Source organism: Pseudophryne corroboree, unplaced genomic scaffold (assembly GCF_028390025.1).
Source record: "Pseudophryne corroboree isolate aPseCor3 unplaced genomic scaffold, aPseCor3.hap2 scaffold_507, whole genome shotgun sequence".
NCBI classification, from domain to species: domain Eukaryota; kingdom Metazoa; phylum Chordata; class Amphibia; order Anura; family Myobatrachidae; genus Pseudophryne; species Pseudophryne corroboree.
In genome coordinates, this window is record NW_026970112.1 from 193,126 (window position 1) to 199,125 (window position 6,000).

Below are 6,000 nucleotides of genomic sequence, written 5' to 3' on the forward strand. Positions count from 1 at the left end.
TGCAATTTCGAGTGCCGCCTTGATGATTTGTGTACACTACCGTGGTGGCGTTGTCCGATTGTACTTGAACAGGCCTGTTCTGTACTAGAGGCAGGGCCAGTGTCAATGAATTGAACACTGCCTGCAATTCCAGAATGTTTATCGGGAGGAGAGATTCCTCCCTGGTCCACCGATGGTGAAGGGTCGTCATCACGGCCATGACCTTGGTGAATTTCCGAGGTGCCGTGGCCAAACCAGAAGGCAGGACCTGAAATCCAAAAACTAACCAGGCACAACACTGCTTAGCTTCCAACATCAGATGAGATTGGACATATCCAGTGTGATGCGGCTGTAGATGATTTTTGCTGTTTCTAACTTCTACTTCTAACTACTGGTACATCAATGAATAAGTTTCAAAATAGAATGCATCAAGAGAACGGTGTTGGTAGTATAAAACTACCTACAGCACCTGGTATTCCCAGGTGGTCTCACATCCAAGAACATACCAGGCCTAAAATCAGGTGATATTGGGCATATACAGTGTGGTGTGGCTGTAGATGAGCTTAGTGGTTTCTGTTAGAGTTCTTCTACTTCTAACTACTCGTACATAAATGAGTAAGCGGACGATTTATTAAACCTGGTGAAATGATAATTTGCATGGTGATAAAGTACCAGCCAATCAGCTCCTAATTGCCATGTCACAGGCTGGGTTTGAAAAATGACAGTTAGGAGCTGACTGGCTGGTACTTTATCACCTTGCACTTTATCAGTTCACCAGGCTTAATAGATCTGCCCCAATGTTTCAAAATGGAATGCATCAAGAGAACGGTGTTAGTATTGTAAAAATACACACAGCTCCTGGTATTTCCTGGTGGTCTCCCATCCAAGTACTAAAACCAGGACCAACACTGCTCAGCTTCCATGATCAGGAGAGATTGGGCAAATCCAGTGTGCTGTGGCTGTAGATGAGCTGGTGGTTTTTATTACAGCTCTTCTACTTCTAACTTCTGGTACATAAAAGAATACATGTAAAAATTAAATGTACCAAGAAAATGGTGTTGGTAGTTTAAAAACACCTAAAGAATCTGATACTACCAAGCAGTCTCCCATCCATGTATTAACAAAGTCCAATACTGCTTTGCTTCAAAAATCAAATGAGATTGGGCATATCCAGTGTGGTGTGGCTTTAGATAAGCTTTGTGGTTTCTGTTAGAGCTCTTCTACTTCTAACTACTGGTACATTAATGAATATGTATAAGGTTGTAGTTTATCCAATATGCCTTTACTACCTTACCTTTCAACCCCCCCTCCCCTCTTCTCCTTATAGCTTCCTTAGTTCTCTCCTCCTCATGTGTGCGTTATTTGTTTTCTCATACGTCCTAGATGATGCTGGGGTCACATTAAGAACCTTGGGGTATAGACTGGATCCGCAGGAGACATGGGCACTTTAAGACTTTCAAAGGGTGTGAACTGTCTCCTCCCTCTATGCCCCTCCTCCAGACTCCAGTTTTAGTATTGTGCGCAGTGATACTGGATGCACTACAGGGGAGCTCTACTGAGTTTCTCTGAAAAGACTTGTTAGTTTTTTTTATTTTCAGGGAGGCTGCTGGCAACAGTCTCCCTGCTTCGTGGGACTTAGGGGAGAGAAGTATGACCAACTTCTAGTGAGTTCAATAGCTCTGCTTCAGGCTGACAGGACACCATTAGCTCCTGAGGGTGCTGATCGCTGGGTACGCCTAGATGCACACTCCCGCAGCCTGCCGTCACCCCCTTACAGAGCCAGAAGACAGGTGAGTAGCAGAAGAACAGAAGACTTCTTCTCCAGTGATTGCATTCTGAGGTACCGAGCAGCGAGCGGAACGCTGCGCGCCATGCTCCCACACAAACACAGGCACTGCAGGGTGCAGGGCACAGGGGGGGGGGCACCCTGGGCAGCATAAATTCCTCACAAAAGGCTGGAAAAAGTGGACATTAGTGCCTGGGCACTGTCCTTACCCCGCTAGCGTAATTAATTATTTCTGAGCAGGACAGATACGCGCCATTACAGTAGCGGGGCTTCTTCCTCACCTCACCAGAACATCTTTAGAGCATTACAAGTCTATCACTATAGAGTTTATTATTTCCCAGACTGTGTACTTTTGGCGCTGGATTGTGAGCTGAAAAATCCTCTGTGTCCCTCTGACAGATTTACTGACGGTCTGTCCCCCATAAGCCGATGTGTCTGTGGGTACTTGGTACATGTGTGTCAACATGTCGATGGCTGAATGTTTTTCCCAAGAGGAAACTATATTAGGAATGCAGACATATGATGGTGGCCCTGTTGGCACCACCAATAACTGACTGGGTAAAAGTTTCAGTAATATCAGAGTAAGGTTGGATAAATCTGTGTCCCAGACACAGACGTAGAGAATAGATGTGATGTTCTTGGCTATGTTTCTTTTCCCTCAGGCCCCGCGGGGTCGCAAAAATGTTATTTTGCCCAGTTACTACACACTGATACTGACACGGATACTGATTCCTATGTCGACCATAATGTTTCCTGATTAGATCCAATATTGGCAAGGAGCATTCAGTACATGATTGTGGATATTAAGGACATATTAAAATCACTGAAGACCCTGCTGTTCCTGAGAAAGGGGTCTATATGTATGTATATATAGATATAAAATGAAAGCTGATGTAACGTTCCTCCATCTCTGTTTGAGAAAGTCTGGGCCAGCTCGACAAGATTTTTTCAAATCCCCAAAAGGATTCTGGTTGTTTATTCATTTCCCGCCGCGGACAGAATAAAGTGGGAGTCACCCCCTGTTCTGCACGGGGCCCTGTCACAAATCCAGCGGATCGTATGCAGGAAGCTACATTATTTCTAGTTATGTAACCAAGGGTACATTACTTAGACCTGCCATTACATGTGCATGGGTGAGTAGTAGTATTCAAGAATTGGTCGAATACCTTGTCATCCGATATAGATACCTTGGAGAGATGGGATACTCCTTACGTTGTATCATATCAAGGACACTGCAGCATACTTACGTGAGACTGCAAGGGATATAGGACTCTTGAGTTCACGGGCCAATTTCATGGCAGTCTCGGATAGGAGGGCATTGTGGATTCACCAAGAGAATGCTGATGCTGACTCCAAGAAGAAAGGGAGTCCCTTCCCTATGAAGGTGAAGCGTTGTTTGGTGACTGCCTAGTTAATTTGATCTCGGCAGCTCCCGCAGGTAAGTCAACCTTCTTGCCCTATGTTCCCTCCCAACGGATGAAGACGCATCATTATCTGATGCAGTCATTTCGGCCCAATAGATATGCAAGAAGTTAAGATTCCCCTTTCTTTGCAGGTAGAGGAAGGAGAAGAGGGAAGAGGTCTGCATCCTCTTCAAGATCGCAGGAGCAGAGATCATCCTCTGCTTCTGCCAAATCCACCGCATGACGCTGGGGCTCTCTTGCAGGAGCCCGCACCAGTGGGGGCACGTCTAAAACTCTTCAGTCAGTTCTGGATTCATTCGGACATGGACTCGTGTGTTTTACAAATAGTGTCCCAAGGGTACAAACTGGGGTTTCAAGACGTTCCCCCTCACCGATTGTTCAAATCGGCTTTAGTCAGCAGGGAGAAGGTTTTTATTCAAGCCTCTTCGTGGTCCCTAAGCCGGACAGCTCAGTCAGACCAATCTGAAATCTGAAATCCCTCAATTTCTACCTAAGGAAATTAAATTTCAAGATGGAATCTCTCAGTGCAGTGATCTCCAGTCCGGAGGAAGGAGATTTCATGGTTTTGGTAGACATAAAGGATGCCTACTTACATGTTCCCATTTAGCCTCTGCATCAAGCTACCTGAGGTTTGCAATTCAGTATTGCCATTACCAATTTCAGACATTGCCGTTTGGTCTGTCCACGGCTCTGAGGATTTTCACCAGGGTGATCGCAAGCAAGGAGTAACAATTATCCCGTACTTGGATGATCTTTTGATAAAGGCGAAATCCAGGGACCAGTTAGTGCAAAACATTGCACTCTCCCTGACAGTTCTTCAACAACATAGTTGGCTCCTAAACTTGCCAAAATCGCAGTTGGTCCCAATGACGCGGTTGTTGTTTTTGGGAGTGATACTGGACACAGAAGAGGTTTTCTTCCAGTGGAAAGGCTCTGGAGATCCAGAGTCTGGTCAAACAAATTCTGAAACCAGCAAGAGTGTTAATCCATCAATGCATTTGGTTGCTGGGTAAGATGGTTGCGGCCTACGAGCCCATTCAGTTTGGCTGGTTCCATGCCAGAGTGTTCCAGTGGGACCTGTTGGACAAGTGGTCCGGATCCCACCTACACACGCACCGGAGGATAATCCTGTCTTCCAAGACCAGAATCTCACTCCATTGGTGGCTGCACAGTTCTCACCTCCTAGAGGGGCGAAGGTTCGGGATCCAGGACTGGATCCTAGGGACCATGGATGCAACCCTCCGAGGCTGGGGAGCAGTCACACAGGGGGAAAACGTCCAAGGAAGATGGTCAAGTCGGGAAAGTTGTCTCCACATAAATGTTCTGGAGTTAAGGGCCATTTAATAACTGCAGACACAGTACGCACTGGGACGGGTGCCCAGCATCCTCTACGGAATAAGAGAACATTAGAATAGCTGCTGATGGGCACAATTGAGAAAGGAAGGGGGGAAAACATTTGAATCCAGCACATATATGTAATTTGAATATGTAATTTGTACCTTCCTACTTTAAAATGTAATGGATGAACCTCACCCTGTGAGAACTATCTTTATGATCAAGAGATCTCATATGCAAGATAAGTATGTGTTGGCAGAGGCGCTCACTGGGCAGAGATGCTGATCGCATCTCTGGCATGTGCCGGTGCACTGCGGCACCAGCACACACACACACTTCAGACCTGATCTCCTGTTGTGTGAATATGCACAGCAGAGATCAGGTCTGAATTAGGCCCTATATACAGCTGTCAGTAAGGCAGGGATCTGCTGCTGCCAGTGAGGCAGGGATCTGCTGCTGCCAGTGAGGCAGGGATCTGCTGCTGCCAGTGAGGCAGGGATGTGCTGCTGTCAGTGAAGCAGTGATCTGCTGCTGTCAGTGAGGCAGTGATCTGCTGCTGTCAGTAAGGCAGGGATGTGCTGCTATAAGTGAGGCAGGGATGTGCTGCTGTCAGTGAAGCAGGGATGTGCTGCTGTCAGCAAGGCAGTGATCTGCTGCCCACTATCTCCCTATCACCCCTGCCTGAGTCACACACTTTCCCTGTCACCCCTGCCCCAGTTACCCACTATCTCCCAGTCACCGCTGCCTCAGTTAACCACTATACCTGCGACCCCTGCCTCAGTCACCCACTATACCAGTCACCCCTGCTTTAGTCACCCACTATCTCTGTCACCCCGGCCTCAGTCACCCACTATCTCCCACTCATACATGCTTCAGTCACCCACTATCTCCCAGTCATCCCTGCCTCAGTCACCTACTGACACCAGTGCAGACATTTCTGCTGCGGCCTCTCCACTCTCCAGCGTGAACGTCCTGACGACTGAGGAAATCCGCTTCCCAGTTGAGGACTCCGGGAATGAACACTGCCGATATTGCTGGCAGATGACGTTCTACCCAACTGAGGATTTTTGATACTTCCAGCTTTGCTATGCAATTTCGAGTGCCGCCTTGATGATTTGTGTACACTACCGTGGTGGCGTTGTCCGATTGTACTTGAACAGGCCTGTTCTGTACTAGAGGCAGGGCCAGTGTCAATGAATTGAACACTGCCTGCAATTCCAGAATGTTTATCGGGAGGAGAGATTCCTCCCTGGTCCACCGATGGTGAAGGGTCGTCATCACGGCCATGACCTTGGTGAATTTCCGAGGTGCCGTGGCCAAACCAGAAGGCAGGACCTGAAATCCAAAAACTAACCAGGCACAACACTGCTTAGCTTCCAACATCAGATGAGATTGGACATATCCAGTGTGATGCGGCTGTAGATGATTTTTGCTGTTTCTAACTTCTACTTCTAACTACTGGTACATCAATGAATA